At 44.9% G+C, this 17,124-nt stretch overlaps 1 protein-coding gene across 1 annotated transcript in view; it reads right to left on the bottom strand.

Annotated features, from left to right (window-relative positions):
• Positions 1–17,124, bottom strand: part of LOC102418833 (microtubule-associated tumor suppressor candidate 2-like) — a 56,440-nt gene that overhangs the window by 27,527 nt on the left and 11,789 nt on the right.

Below are 17,124 nucleotides of genomic sequence, written 5' to 3'. Positions count from 1 at the left end.
TGCTGCCCGGGGGCAGCCTGAAGGCCAGGTAATGGCTCCGTGTTGACGCCCTGAGTATTTATTGCTCTGAAATTTTTTGTCTTGTAAAAATGGCATTAAAAAGGTGACCCTATTTGTTACGTTAATTGTACCGGTGACATCATCCACATGTCAAACATTCCTTTTCGAAGGAGCTTTTAATAACTTCCTCTAAAACATTTAAATAGAAATGTAAGTGGAGGTCCTGGACCCTTTTCACGGTGGAAGTGACACTACAGAGGTCTAAAAACTGGACTCCCATGACCTTGTTACTTAACAGGCTTCCCAGCGGGGCCCATCCCACAGCACGCTGAAACTTAATCCTCCATCCCATAGTGTGCTATTTGGATATGGAGACCAAGGGGCCGCTAAATTTTTAAGGCATTTGTTGGTCATAGCCTTAAATGTTGTAATTCCTTCTTTAACAATGTCGAAATCATGGCCCAAGAATTCTGTGCTCTCCCTGATACCATTGTAATTAACCTAGTTATTAATAACAGGAAAGCAGCAAAGGGAAGACCAAATATTGCAGGCATGTTATTTGGGCAGCTTTACACCCCCCAGGCAGCCACTGGTCCATTCCCCACAGATCCCTGGGGAAAGTACTGGATGAGAGGAGATAGACGCATGTCCAGTAAAGTTGGGGTGACATGGGAAGGTACCTTCCTGTCAGTCACACCTGGGCACAGGTCATTGGCCAGAATGGACATGACCACTGCAGGGGCACAAAATTTGGGATATTTAATCCCCTAAACAAAGGAGTTTGATCTCTTGGCTCTTAGTTGACTCCTGGCTTTTGGGGGTCTTGCTCCTGCTTCCTGGCATTCTCCCATATGGCCCACAGCCATGTGGGACCCACACGCAATGGACTAATGGGCTACAACTGAGCTGATGCTGCAAGACCTGGCTGCAACATGGAACAGGAACTCTGGACACTGGCTCTGATTTTAGCTCTACTGAAGCCCCATCCACACTTCTTCCAGGGCTGGGCTAAGGGAAGGGGACTATGCAGACCCAGGGATGTATTTACATGCAAATTAAAATCACTTTTCCTCCCATGAGAGCCTCAGAAAATTCTTTTTTCTCAAGATTTTGTAAGGACTCTACCCCCAGCAGTCAGTGGGGAAAGGGATACCCCAACTTTTCTGATAACATCTCCAGGCCCATGATTGGTTTTTGTATGAGGGTTTAATGCTTTCAATTTTACACAGTAATGAGGGATTAATGTTTTCAATCTATAAAACCTCATTTTTTAAAAGATGTGCATTTCCCCATGAATGCATCCCAGCCTCTCCCCATAACTTCCAAGTATATCAAATTGACTCCGAGGAACAAAACGGTCCACCTCGAAAGGTTTCTACCTGTGAACTGTAGACACAGACTTAGAAGAAGCAGAGTTTATAGGCGATCTACAGCGGCCCGAGTGAGTTTATGATTAACAGGGATATTTGCCTAATGCCCTGGCTGGACCCCGTGCTGCCCTCGCCTATGGAATCCCATCACTTAGCACAAGGCAGGGCGATTTCCATAAGGATTCACAGACGGGGACAAAGCCAGGCCCTCCCTGTCAGTCTTCGAGGAGACGGGCCACTGGGACAGCGGCGTGGGGAAGCAGGCACACCCCTTTCAGAGTTCCTGGTCCTTCTCACCTGTGGAAGTGGAGTTGTTCTAGTTGATGGGTTTTGGTCCCCACTGCATGGCAGAGCCCATTTAATTGCTCATTGTTTCCTCCTGTGATGTGTCTAGAATAGAACAGCCACCTCACTGCTTCCATGGAATCATTCCGTCCACGCTGGTAGGCGTGGCGCTCCTGTGTAGGAGATTACCTCCCCCTAAGCCTTGGCTTCCTCACCGTAAAATGGGGAGCACACCAGGACTTAGCTCCTAGGGCTAGAAGGTTTAAATAGGATAATTCAGAGTAGGTGCTGAGCATCCTGCCTGCCTCCATTAGTCATTCGGTGCTAGCTGTGGAATGTTTTTGAAGGGTCCATAGAATCGCTACAGTTTTACAAATGCAACCATTTCCCAATCTTCCTGAAGGCCAGGGTGGGATAAGCATAAGACACACATGTGTCTAGATGGGCCCAATCTGACTACCGAGGTTCAGGCTCCGGTGCAGATACTGCGGCCTCACTAAGCACTGTTTCGGTGTACTAGTAGTTGATTCGCCCTGGCCTGCTGCACCTCCAAGGGCGTTTGAAGAAACGGTTATTGGATAAGGACCTGTGACCACAGTCCTGAGTCTCAGATACCTGGGAATGACTGCTTGTGTCCAATCCAAAGCCTGAAATAACCGTGTCCACCTTATATCACAGGCACAGGGTGGCCAAAGGTGCCCCTTGCCAGCAAAGCCTGTGTGACAATAATCTTCATCAGAACCCCTAAGAGGATAAGTTCTCCATTTAGTTATTGTCTGGTTAGAATAGTACATGCCTGTTTTCTAAAATACTAGAAGCCCAGTGCACAAAATTTGTGCAGGGGGGTGAGGGGTGTCCCTCAGCTCGGCCTGCACCCTCTACAATCTGGGACCCCTTGGGGGCAGTCAGACATCCCTCTCACAATCTAGGACCACTGGCTCCTAACTGCTCGCCTGCCTGCCAGCCTGATTGCCCCCTAACTGCTCCCCTGCTGGCCTGATCATCCCCAACTGCTCCCCTGCCAGCCCGATTGCCCCCAACTGCCCTCCCTGCTGGCCCGATTGCCCCCAACTGCCCTCCCTGCTGGCCCGATTGCCCCCAACTGCCCTCCCTGCTGGCCCGATCGCCCACAACTGCCCTCCCCTGCCTCGACCCGCCTCCTCCACGTGAGGCGGTGGAGACACCGGGACTGGCCTCCTCCATGCCACGCAGAGCCACGGGACCGCAGGCCTCACCGCGTGGAGCGGCTGCTGGGCCCTGCCTCCACTGTGTGCACAGCCATCTTGTGGCGGCCATCTTGTGATGACATCCCACTCAAGGGCGCGAGGACCACCTAGGCTTTTATTAGTATAGATAATCAGAGAAGCAAGAAGGGCCTTCATATCACACTAGGTACCAGAAGATGCAAACACTTCTCTGCCACAGTTTTCTAGGAAAAGGCCTCGGGCAGAGAGGAAGGGCAGCATTCCAGGGTCTGACCTCTCACACGCCTGACGCTCTACTGAGCACCCATGTCGGGAGGGCCATCGAGCATCACAAGAACTCTGGGAAGTAGGTGCGATTCCTGCTCAATGTTCCCATTTTATCCAAGAGGAGCCTGAGCAGCGGAACCAAGTCAGTCCAGATCCGTGGCCTTCTCACCGTCATGCTCATAGCGGCCCCCTGTCCTCTCCGAAGCCAGGGCTTCTCAGGCTGAGCGGCATCAGAATCGCGTGCAGGACTAAAACGCAGGCTACAGGCCCACCCAGAGCTGGAGTCAGTGGGTCTGAGAATCTGCGTTTCTAATAAGTTCCCAGGCGGTGCTGCTACTGGTGGGGCAGGGACCACATACCAGGAAGCACTTCTGTAAGCAAAGACAGTGCTGCTTAAACTTTGACAGATTATCCTGTTAAAGTGCAGACTCTGACTCAGAGGCTGGGGTGGAGCCTGAGAGCGCATTTAGACCACTGGTCGCAAGGCCCTGGTGCTCAGTGCTCAGCCCCCAGAGCACTGCCTCCCCCGTGTGCAGAGGACAGCAGGCTTCCCCACCTGCGTCCGAAGCAGAAGGCAGACAGCGTCTGCCACTAACTATAGGGCCTGCCCGCTGCTGCCCTTCTGAAGTCTAGGCCTACCTGCTCTCTCTCAGCCAGCGTGAGCTCCCAGTGCCGACCTGAGCCTGGTGTGCAGACTTAGCTCTGAGGGTGTGCCTTTCTGGAGAGTTAGAGTCCCAGGACACTGAAGTTCCTTTCAGATTCTTGCATGTGGCTTCCCATCCTCCTCACCTTTTAGTTGGAGTCATATATATAGTGACACCCTGTCCCCCTGCCCACACCATGCACCCCAGGCAGTAAGGAGGCTGGCACTGCTCACAGCTATTCTCTCCTGCCCAAGTCCTTCCTGGCTCCACGTCACTGTGACAGATGAAGCCCTCACGGGCTCCCCCTGCTGGGATAAATGCGGAAGAAACAGGGTTTGGGAATAGAAGAGGGAAATAAGAGAGGATGGCAGAGCAGGAGTAGAGGCGTTTGCATTGACGTTTTGATAAGAAGAAGCTGAAGAAAAGCACTGTAAATTTGGATCTAAATGCTGAGTCCATTGGGGACAGGGAGCTGAGAAACAAGAATGAGGAGCTGATGCCTGAGCGTTAGGGCTGTCCTGGGACCAGGGGCCACCAACAGGCCTGGCCATAATATGGGGAACCACACCTATTGGATGGAGAGGCAGATATTAAAATAGAACAAAACAAAAACACTCTCTCTGAGTAGGCATGCGAGGCAGAGCGCTTATAGGAAAAACAGGCAGGGTCTCTGTTCAAACATCTGTTGGACAGCTCACCACCCTGGGCAAGACAACCACTGGTTTGCTGAATCTCATATTCCCATCTGTAAAACGGGTTATTGAGAGAATTGGAAACCATGAATTTACACTTCCAGACATCCCGCAGGCATGCAAATGCAGCTTTGATTATGAATGTGTGGGTGGTCCTCAAGCATCTGGTGAAAATCCCAGGGCAGGAGAGCCTGGCATGCCTCTAGCGAGTAAGTGATGGAAAACGAAATTCATTTAAATGTACAGAATGGCATAACATTATTTTTATTTAGTCTGCTGTATTATTTTATTTAGTAAGTACAGAAGTATTTTAAGAGTTTTTCTTGTAAGCTTGTAATTTTTCCCCTGTGCCTTAAATCCCTGGAATACAAACTCTTGCCCATGGGATTCAGGAAACAGACCTTGACTCCCCAGCACAGCCTGAACCCTGAGGACCTTGGTCTGCTGGCAGGAAGGGAGACTCAGATGGATAAGTGAACAATGACAGCAATGTGACAATCACTATGAAACTGTGTATGGAAGCAGAGAAGTGCTCTGAAGCAGGCATTCCTCTCAGGAGAAATGGCCCTGCTGGGGCGTTAAGGAGGTGATGGCAGACTTTAGTTTTCCAGGAAGCCCAGGAGGTTGGTGGGTGGGGAGGGGGAGAGGGCAGTTCAGGAGGAAGCAGTGAAGTGGGCAGAACTTCGGTGGAGGATGCGGAGAGAGGGCAGCAGAGTATGTCTGGCAGGGCAGCAGCAGTCCCACTACACTGTGCTAAAATGTTTGAATTCTACTTGTCTTAAGAATGATATAAAGCCACTGAAGGATCTTTCTTTATCTTAGTGTTGTTATTGTTTTTTAATCCTCACACGAGGATATTTTTCCCATTGATTTCTAGAGAGAGGAAGAGAAGGAAGGGGGGGGAGAGGGAGAAAAACATTGATGTGAGAGAGACACATGGATTGGATGCCTCCCACACATGCCCTACTGGGGCTGGGTAACCTTCATCAGGGGTACATGCCCTTGACCGGGAATTGAACCTGCCATCCTTCGGTCTGCGGGCCAACACTCTAACCACTGAGCAAAACTGGCCAGGCTATTATAGTGCTTTAATTTTTATATTTTGCATGTGAAAAAAATTTCAAGCAACATGGAAAGGAATATAGTGAGCAGTAATTTCCCCTCCTTCCCTAGACCCCCTAGCTAGGGACAACCACTGTTCTTGTCATAGGCAGACATGCTTCTGGTTACTGATGGGTTTTAATCATCAAAGTGACAGAGGATGGATGTATGGGCAAGCAGAGAGGTAAAGGGTCTAGTGAGGAGGTTTTTGCAAAAAACTAAGTCACTACATGAAGCATAGGATTCTAATCAACTGGACCTGGTAACTCACTGGACATTGAGTATGAAGAAGAGGGAGAGGCGGAGTCGGAGATGGCGTCCAGCTTTCTGGACAGTTTACTCTGTGGATTGTGGTGTCAATAACTGAGCTAAAGTTGGTGGTTGAGCCTGCTGTCTCCCGTCTCTATCTCTGCCTTTTATTGATAGGATACTTCAAGTTTTAATTCAAAGGACTCCACATTCCAGCCTCCCTAGTAGGTCCTTGTGGCCCCGTGATTCTGCTGGCGTCAATGGGATGTGAAGAAGTGACATGGCAACATCTAAGTCACAATCCACAAGGAAGCTGCTTGTCCTCTGCTTGCTCTGCTTCCCTTCCCCTCAGGCTGAAACATACTCCTGCCCACACCAGCCTCAACCACACAAGCAGGGACAAAGGCTTTGGGAACAGAGCAGAGATGCATGACCATCCTGGGCCTATTACATGAAAGAAAAATATCCCTCTATCATATTTATTCCATATATAAACCCCTGTATTGAGGACCACTTTGTTATAGCAATTTAGCTTGTACCTGAGCTAATTGAGGTATATAGAAGTAGAGATTTTTTTTGTTTGTTTTGCTCTGAGGTGGGGAGTGTGGGGCGGGTGGAGATAAAACTGTTTGACCATGAAGAGTTGTATTGCCTGTGGCACACCAAGAGGTGACCGTAAGAGAGACCAGGGCCAGAGATGTGAATTTGCCAGCTTAGGCAGTAGCTAAAGCCATAGCAGTAGATAGGTAGACAGAGATCATGGAAAATGAGAGGAAAAATAGTGAAGAACAGCATCTAGGACAGACATTTGAAGGAGAGAGACACTTACTTCATTTTTATGTTACAGTCATTTGCTAACATGCCTGTTTCCCCAACTAATTATAAACTCTTTGGATTCATGGATTATAGCTTTCTCATACCTAAATAAAATATCTGGAATACTTTATTTTTGCAGAACAGGCATTCAAAATTCTCTTAAGAATGGTACTCTTGAAATATTTTATATTTTACATTTTAGCAATAGATATACTTTCAATTTTCTTGTTCATGACTATAGACATAGGCCATCCGAGTCTGTCTTTAGGTGCTGGGATTTAGAGGAAAGAGCAGGTGGGCCAGGTCGGACTGCGGCAAACTTGAGAGAGTTTGAGTCCAGGTGAAGGGGCAGCTGCCATTCAGTCAAAAGAACAACACAATAAAAAATTGGCAAAAGATGCTTCACAAAAGAAGACATCCCTATAACTAGTTAGCACAAAAAGTGCTCAACGTCACCAGTAATCAGGGAAATGCAAATTAAATCCATAATGAGATAGCCCTCACATCTAGGAGAGTGTCTAAAACAACAACAACAACAAAATTACTGAATGTTGGCAAGAATATGGAGAAACTGGAACTCTCAAACATTGTTGGGGACAGTGCAAAATGGTACAACCACTTTGAGAACTATTCGGTTGTGTCTCCTAATGTTAAACTCACACCTGTCCTATGACCCGGTCATTTCTCATGTAGGAATTTACCTGAGAGAAATGAAACCATCCCCAAAAAGACTTGTGCAAGGATATTTATAACAGCAAAAAGAGTGGAAAGGAGTGGAAAGAACCCAACTGTCCCTCAGCAGATAAATTAATTTTGGTATATTTATGCAAACAGAACATGACTCAAAAATACAAAGGAACAGACTACTGATACACTCAGCACCGTGGATGAATCTCTTATGTGGTGCAAAAGCATCCAGACACAAAGACTCTACACTGTCCAACCCCATTTATATGAAACCCAAGAACAGGCAAAGCTAATCAATGGTGCTAGAAGTAAAAAAGTGGTCACTTCAGAGGGATGGAGGAGGCAGAACTGCCTGGAAAAAGGCATGAGGGAATTTTCTGGAGCGATGTAAATGTCCAATATCTTGTTTGGGTGGTGATTACATGAATGTATTCATAGTCAAAGATCATCAATTTATTTAAACAACAAAATAGTCTTTTATATTATTTATCCACATATTTCCTGTAGCTCTAAGTCTGTATCATGTTGAAAGGGTGTTTTCTTTGGATATGGAGTTCTAGGTTGATATTTCCCCCCTCATACAGCACTTTAAAAACATCATTCCACTGCCTCTGCTCTGTTTCCAATGGCACCAACTGTCACTCACATCCTTGTTCCCGGTATGTAATGTTTTTTATTTAATATTTCATCTTTAGTTTTGCTTTTCAGCAGTTGACTATGATGTGCTCAGATGTGGTTTGTCTAGTTGTATTTATCCTGGTTGGGGTTCATCGAGTTTCTTGGTTCTGCAGGTTCTTTTAAAGCCAAATTTGCAATGTTTTGGTTATCATTTGTTTTTCACATATCCCCCCCCCCCGCCCCCATCTCTCTCTCTTCTCCTTCTGTCAACCCAATTATGCATCTATTGGACTGCTAATGTAGTCCTACAGGTCACTGACACTCTGTTCATTTTGTAAAAAAAACCCTTTTCCCCCTCTGTTCTTTTGATTAGATGTCTGTTGGTGTTCTTCAGTTCACTGACACTTTCTTCTGCAATCTCCAATCTTCTGTAAAGACCATCCAGGGGGGTTTTCATTTTAGAGATTCTACTTTTGTTAGAAATTCTCTAACATTTCCAGAGATTCTTTTTTATAGTTTTAATTTCTCAGTTTACTTATTATGTTCCTCTTTTTCTAGAAGTGGTTGAATATCTATATATATAAAACCCTAATATTCAAATAGACCGAAGGGCGGAACAACTGAACAACTGAACAACCAGTCGCTATGACATGTGCTGACCACCAGGGGGCGCGTGCAGAACATGGTGGGCATTGGCTGCGGTGGGATGGTGGAGCAGGTGAGCAGAGGTGCCAGACCAAGGTGGGGCGCTAGTTGCTGTCACTGGGGAGAGCCTCTGGTGGTTACTGAAAATTCTTTGCTCCTGTGCACCCAGTCCCGCCGGGCACTCCCACCTGCTGCGGGCGCCTGGCATCGGCCCTGATCGCCCCTGAGGGCTTTTCCACCTACCCCTGCTTCTGAGGGGCAATCAGGGCAGCAGATGCTAGAGGGCTGGCACTGTTAGCATGTGGGAGCAGTGGGAGCAGGGCTGCCAGCAGACAGGGAACCGGGGGCCACAGTGGGAGGGGCAGGTGGGGGCACAGAGGATGGGCCAAGACCCACCCCTGTGCCCACCGCAGCCTCTCGGCCCACAGTTCTTTTCAAGGTGCACGAATTTGTGCACTGGGCCCCTAGTGTTTATAATAGTTTTTAAAATTTCTTATCTGCTAGTTGCAACATCTGGGTTATTTCAATACCTGTTTCAATTGACTTCTTTTTTGTTTGATTATGGGTCCTGCTTCTCTGTATGTCTAATTTTTAAAAATTATATGTTCAACACTGTGGATGATACATTGTAGGAAGTTTGTATTATATTGTCTTTCTTTAACAGGTATTGAATTTGTTGACAGATAAATCATTAGACTCCTTTGGTTCGGTCAGGTGTGTTTTTCTTCTTTGTTAGGGTCTGTCAACTTCAGTTTTCTTTAGTCTTAGAGAGACTCTTATTCTAGGTCATGATCTTTACTCCTTATGCCTGACCTTTCTCAGGTCTTGACTGTTTGCTCAAGGTGCTCAGAAAGATCTCTCCCCCACCCCCACCCCTGCTGGGCTGGAATCCCGCCTCCTGGCACTGCTTGACTTCTGGTACCTCCATTCAGCTCCCATTCCTGCAGCAGCTGCCCTTTGCCAGGCCTCTCTGTGCAGGCCGGCCCACCCTTCATCTGAGAACAAAGATACCCCCCTCCACCCCTTGTCAAATTCCTGGGGGCCTGCTCTGCTCAGCTTACTCCTCTTCAGTGGTTGGCCCCCAATTACTTTAATCACCTTGAACACTGGTATCTGCTTCTGCAGGTCAGAGAGCTAGTGGTTATTTCCTAGAGCACCTCTCTGTGCTGTGGGTGGTAAGAGCCCCACCCCAGGCAGAGAGCTGGGGCTAATGTGGGACGTGGCGTGTTTCCCTTTTCTTGTGGTGTCCAATGCTTGAAAACAGCTGCCTCATATAATTTGTCTATTTTATAGCTGTGTGGAGTGCGATCTTAGGTGCAGTCCTAGTTATTCTGTTATGGCTATACGAGAAGTCTAGGCAGGAGTAGTTGGTAAAAGCATCCAGGTGATTCTAACAGGCTTCCATCTGCTCCCATGGAGATTCTAAGATTTGAGGTCCTAGAAAAGCAAGAGTCACTCCATTGTTATTTATAGCACATGACTGATTTGGGGCCAGTAAGTAGTCTTCTGATTACAACTCTAGCTTTCTAGATAGATCCACTTAAAAGGAGATCTATTTCTCATCATAAATTAACAAATTGACATTTTTGTTTTCTCTATCAGGCTGTAGTACAAGATGTTTCCCGGACAGTCAGAGCCACTCTCGGGTGCTAATGAAGAAAACAAAAGCTGGACCACAGCGGCTCCACCAAGGTGAACCCCAACACTGTGCTGCCAGCCTGGTCTCTCCATCTGGAACCAAACTGACCACATGCCTCACCACCAGCTTATATTTTTATTTTAAGAAAAGTTGTGCTACAGAGTCCTGAGATGATGACCAGATTCATTATTGCTGAAATTTAGGAAGTCTTTACATAGTTACTTGCAATATAGAATTGGTCTAGTTATCAAATTTTTTCATCAGAATTCATTTCCCAAAGAACTGACAGTTGGCTAAAAGACTGTAATTTTGATTTTTAAAAAAGTGACCTGCATATTACATAAGCATATATTGCAATTTATATATTATTTTGTTCAAATAAGCTGCCAAATTAAGCAAACAGATTGATAGTACTTGTGAATATCTGCCTGACCTTGGTGGTATCTGAATGAATAAAAATAATTCATAATGACATTAGACAAGAAAAATCAAATGTGAACCCTGACTAGGTTACAAACCCTCCTCTGAACTTCTAGACCTCTAGAACCTTACTCAACACACTGGATTTAAATGATCTGGTTATATGTCCATCTCTCCAATACACAGGCATACTCTGAGGTCAGAGACTGTCACATCCTCTGTTACTCCTGGCACACTAACGGGTATGTCTCCTGAGTTCAATCAAGTGTATAAAATGAAGCAGTAAATGTTCCACATTCAGTGATCAGCCCTGGGCTGGGGCTCAAGGTGCAAAGAAAAACAGAGGGGGATCCGTGTGCATGAGACACTCACAAGGGGAGGTGATGGCATCTGCATAATTTGTGGATTGTCATTGAAAATACACATTTTGCAAGATGCTCTTCAGCAATTTTCATGTTAGATGTATAGTGTATGTCATGTCTTTCTCTTGCTTTTTATTATCTTCCTGAGACACCAACTGAGATCTTACAATAGGAAGGCAGTACGTGGTCATGGTGGAGTGAGATAAGGACCCAGTTCTGTTATTCCTCATAGTTATTTGACGTGGGGTTCTCTTTTACTCTCTATAAACATGATTTATCCATCATTAAAATGGTGGTTGTATTATCTAGCTTACCTTTCTCCTAGGGTTGCTGTCAGGATCAAATGAAATAATATGTGAAAGGGCCTTATAAACTGTACACCACTGTAAATATTAGATTTATGAAGTCTAAATTTTATGGAGGCAGCTGACTCGGAATTTCAAGAAGCGGTTTGTCCTCAGTGTAAGACAGTGGCAGCCTTTGGTATCTTATGTTATTCTAGTCAGTCAGTTCATGGTAGTTAAGGATGAAATCCACAGATTTAAAAATATCAATGCTAACATACATCAGAAAGCAGAATTATCTTTATTCATAAAGGAATAAATATTTTAGAGAATCACAAAATAGATATCTTCATATAAAATAACTAAAATGTGCTATGCGTATAGATGTCAAAGAATTTTATAAATATAAAAAAATGTGTTGCTGCCAATTGGAATGAATCATTGTCTCAAAGAGAGTAGCAGTTTTGAAGTCTTGTAGCTGATAATGTATTTCCCATGGCAACCAAACCCAGTCTCTGGTACATTTAAGGGAGTTTGCAGTTTTGATGTTACTGTGCATGGGTAAGCACCTGTTTGGAATAGAAACTGAAATGACTTCAGAAAATTACATTTATTGAAATAAATCTAATCATGGCAGCTGACATCACTGGTTTGAACATTTTCCAGCTCAGAACAAATATCTTTTCCCTACAGCAGAGGTGGGCAATTCCCAGACCTGGCTGTGCTGAGTGGTCAATCCTGCGGAGAAAGCAGTGTGTTTGAAGCTATGTCATCACACTCAAATTTCTAACAGCAGACTAAGTCTGCTAGATCACACCTTCTTTACGATAACACTCCCTGCTTCCCTGCAACAGAGGCTAGGACAGTGATGGTACGTTTGCCCCTCCCCCCACCTCCACTAACGTTGCACAATGAGAAGACTCAACTCTGCCGATCAGAGAATTTTGCATTCCACAGATTTTGATATGTTGTGTTTTTATTTTCACTCAAAGTCAACATATTTTCTACTTTGCCTTGGGGGTCTCCTCTTTGACCCAAGTATTCTTTAAAAGTATATTCCAGGTATTTTCACAGTATTGATTTATTGTCTAATTGTGTTATAGTCCTAAACATTTTGTATTATTTCAGTTCTTTTGTGTTATTTGAGGTTTGTTTTATGGTTCAAAATATGGTCTATGTTGCTCAATGTTCTGTGTGCATTTGGAAAGGATGCTGTTGTTGGATGGGCTGCTCTCAATGCCAGTCAGGTCAGGTTGGTTGACACTACTGTGCAGGTCTTTTATACCCCTCCTGACTTCCTGCCTGCTGGTTCTATCGATGCTGAGAGAGGAATGCTAAAGTCTCCAGCCATAACTATGGGTTTGTCTATTTCTCATTTTAGTTCTATCAGTTTTTGCTTCATGTGATTTGAAGCTCTGTTGTTAAGTACATAGATATTTAGTATTGTTATGTAATGGCCATCTTCATCCCTACTAATATTACAGGTCTGAAGCTTACTTTGTGTGACATTAACATAGACACTCTGATTTTTCTTTTGATTGGTGTTAGCATAGTACATCTTTCTACCTATCCTTTTACTTTAAAGTTATCTGTCTTTATAATTGAAGTGGGTTTAACTGATGTGCTTAGAAGAGATATTTTTATAAATAAGAAAATATCCACTATGTTTGTGATCCCAAGATTAATTATTTTTTCTGGGGTAACTTCTTAAAGTTTGCATTTTTACTCAGCCTTTTTTTTTAAAGCTGTGAGAGGAAGGAAGATGGAAGAATCTAATTTGAGGTAAGGGAATTGGCACCATGTTAAGCCCTCTCTAGTCTGCCTAATACTCCGCTAGATCCTTTGCTCTCATCACTGAGTGTGACAGGATTATTCTCCCCAACTTACTGACAGGCAATTCTGGCTCCATAGCACAGGCTGCCAGTGGTCCTCCATTTTCATTCTCCCCTTCTTCCATAGTAATAATATAATACCTGGGCAAGGTATTAGAGCACATTTACCAATCTCTTTTTTAATGAAAGTTGTCTTGTGACTTAGTTCTGGCCAATGAGATCTAAGCTGAAGTGTAGTTCCTGGAAACGTTCCCCAAAGAGAGCACTCTCTGTTTCTTTGCTCATTCCTTCCTCCACCCACTACCTGCAGTGCAGATACGATGGCTGCAGCACCACTGCCATGCCGGACCATGAGGACCAGGGCCACAGTCTTGGGCAGTAGAACAGTGAGCCATAAGTATCTGGGCCCCTGTGCACCCTGTGGAGCAGAACCATACCTGCCCCTGGGTGTTCCTCCTGACTTCTGTATAAGAGAGAAATAAAAATCTACCTTGAGTAAGCTTCATTCTTTGGGGAGTTTGTTTTTTGCCCCTGAACCCAACCCTAATGAACAGTCTGAGACCAATGAACATCGTAAGTGTTACATAATCACAATCTACTCCATGTTTGGACAGATCCATACCAGCATCTGTTATGGTTTTGTGACAAAGTCATACAGAATTGGAAGAAAAGGCTATTTTATTTTATCTTATTTTTCAATTTACTAAATTAAAAATTACAAAAATAATTTGGTGGTGGGGCTGAGATGCCATGGAAAACTTACATACTGTGTATAGAAGATTTAGACTTGGGTTAAGAGTAGACTCTGTCCCATACCAGTTGTATGTTCTTAGGGAAGTTACTAATCTGTCTGGGCCTCAATTTTCTATAAAATAAAGATACCAACACCTACTTCATTGAGTTGTTGGAATGAATAAATAAAATATATGTGACAGAGTTTGTTAAGTACTAAGCACTATGTAAATATAAGGGTTATAATTATAAAATTGGAAGACAAGTTATATGTATAACCCAGAAAGGTAAAGTCATTACACATACAAACTCACAGTGGTGTTTGTATGTATGTGTGGGTTGCTAGTTACAAATGAGAATACATTGAAAAATCCATTCTAGTAGTAACTTAAAAACATAAAAAAAAACAATTTGTGGCATATTGTTACAAACATAGATTCCTATCATATCGTCACATCAAAGCTGTCAGAATTCTTTAATATCTCTTATTTTATATTATAAAACATCCCCTTTTTTGTTTGTTTTTTGTTTTTGCTTTATTTCAATAGGTTGACTCTAGTCAAAATGTAGATTTAACCATTTGAGTTTCTGTACAATACCCAAGAAATTCTGCCAGAATGATTGCTTTGTTCAAAACTGCTTTCTGTTTTAAAACTATTCATACTAAGTGTTATTAAAGTGTTAAATAGAGATAAAAAAGAAAAGTCCATCTTCAGTCTGAAGCTGGCAGAAAGATAAAAACCCAATGGACCTGGATTGAGGTGGGAACAGCCAGAGTACAGGTTATAACAAGTTCTAGAGAGGAAGGGGGCTAAGAGAGGGCGATGGAAGACATGTGTGGAAGCAGACGACAGCCTTGGGGACTGGGGCCAGTGGTAGGTAAATAAGACCAGAAGGAGGGCAGCTGAGGGGACTGAGAACTTCAAAGATGAGAGGCACTTTCACACCAAATTCAGGCAGTCACAGCTGTGAGCAGCCCGGAGGAAAGAATAAGGCAGGAGGCGTGTTGTGGAATTGGTGCTGGCCCAACTCAAGTTTGCATGTGTATCTCAACAGCACTTGTGTCTGGCTGGGAGAACATCAGGGCCAAGCAGGAGTGTCAGCCAGAGGCTCCATCTGAACTAGCTATGCACTGCATATGTTTCTCTGTCTGGTGGAATTCATCTAATATATTTTTTTAAGGCTCAGATTTTCTAATAGGGCAGTTTTGTGGAGAGAGGATCATAAGCATCTGCCTGATGGCAGTTAACAAAGTGAAGACTAAGGTCTCGAAAGGAAACCTGCTTCTAGGAAGAACATCTTATAAGTCTATTTCAGCATTTACACCTATAAGAGCAACCCCTCACTTATTCAATATTTGACTTCCAATTTCCGGTGTCCAAAGGGGTCGGGTCCCTGGCGGCGGAACTTGGACCCAACAGTAGCTTATTCTAGTTTACAAGTATGATAGAATGTTTTATAACTATTAAATGTCAAGCATGAAAAGTTTTTTTTATACCATGAAAAGATGAATGAGGAAATGCATAGTTTTTCTTTCTGTAGGTGTGCAAAATGGGTAATTCCTAAAAATGATTGTGGCACCCATTGGTCCAGGGCACATTCACTGGGGTAGCCGGTTTCAGTATGTGCTCAATAATTGTACTCCTCCCCTCCCTACCTGCATCTACCCAAATCTTAGTTGTCCTACAAGGCCATCTCAGATAGCCGACCCTCCACAGCCTTTGGTTGTAAGCTTGAGGACACGAGTTGCGTCTTAGTCACCACTCATGGTGCATAGCACTGGGCCACAGCTGGCCCACATGGCGCCTTTGTGCACATAGAAAAAAGCACTTCTCCATGTGGGTGGCAGCAGCCCCATGCCAGCTGGGGCACAGTGGGCTGCAGTGGGGCTGCCTTTTAGCCCCTTTCAGAGGAATGCCCTATTGCAGGCTATAACCTACTTTTTGCAGCTTCCTCCCCGCTTCCAAGTCTGAATTTACAAGCTTTAGAAATTCCTCATTTCTATTTAGAGATAGGCTTGACCATCTCTCTTTGTCTACCATCATCTGTAAGTCAGGTTTGTAAGCTTAATTCTGTTTTCCTCTCGAGGGAATACCTTGCAGGTCAAGACACTAGAATTTATGAACTTCAGTTAATGTTGAGCCCATATTCCCCTGGCTTTCTACCCTCACAAATGCAGTCTCTACAGTGGCTCAGGCACTTGCTGCCTAAGTGTCTGCTGGGGCCGGATGCTGGGCTGAGTGGCCAGGCCATGGGCTGCCAAGGCCATCCGCCCTCCCCCTACCCATGGCTTTTTCATTTGGCAGGCGATTTCTGCTTCTATTCTTAGCACTAATACAGAAATGAAATAAGACAAATACAAAAAACTCAGTGTAATCTTTGTGTGGTTCTTGCTGCATTTAGAAGCTTCTGGAAAAGACAGAGGGAAGCTGCACTGGATTTGGCCCACCACACCCAGCTAGGTCAGGGTGCACACCCCCAGGTCCAAAGCTTGGCCTCAGAGTGCAGACATCTCTCTGGGGAGGGATTCACCCTAGAGTGAAAGACAGCTCCCTCTGCTTTGGGTGGAAGGCACTACTAACCTAATAGTTATGAGTCACCTTTACAGGCTGGGGGGAAAGGCGCTGGATGGCTGGGCCTGCTCTGTCCCTCTGCTCCTGGAGGGAACCACCCTGCATATATGGGCTGTCCCAGGACTACACTGGGCGGAGGACAAGTGCTCACTGGAAAGAGAAGATAAGGGGATAGACTATATTTATCTCACTTTTGCTGACTGCTTCTTGGGAGAAAAGAATAGCAGGTTCTCAGGAGTGAAATGGTATCAAGAAAGGGAAGATGGCAAGTACTTGGTCTGATCTTTGGCTTCAAGTGAAAGCCCCAGGGTCTGGGGACCGTCCTGTCAGTTGTGAGGTCTCTCATGGTTCAGACTGAACAACGCCATCCTATCAGCAGACCAGGAGTTTCAATACGAACCTCAGCATTTGACCCACCCAAATTTGTGTTGCTGACCTAGTGCTCTATCAGAGAGTATTTTGGGGCAGGGCAGGCAGCCATGGAACACTTGCATCTTTCAGAGCGCCTCCTGTAGCCCACCACAGCTGGGCTGCTGATCCTGGCGCTCTGCCTGCCCAGGGGGGCCTACATGGAGCGTTGCTTGTCATAGCACAAACAGATGGATGGATGGGCTGCCATCTGTGAGGAGCAGAGTCAAGGCCTGATTAGCTCCACTGTGAACTGTTATGAAGCTGCTTTATAACCAGAGACATAAAAAATATG

The sequence above is a fragment of the Myotis lucifugus genome, unplaced genomic scaffold (assembly GCF_000147115.1).
Source record: "Myotis lucifugus unplaced genomic scaffold, Myoluc2.0 scaffold_19, whole genome shotgun sequence".
In the NCBI taxonomy this organism is placed as follows: Eukaryota; Metazoa; Chordata; class Mammalia; order Chiroptera; family Vespertilionidae; genus Myotis; species Myotis lucifugus.
The sequence above is the reverse complement of the archived record's forward strand: the minus strand, read 5'-3'. Positions and strand labels throughout refer to the sequence as shown.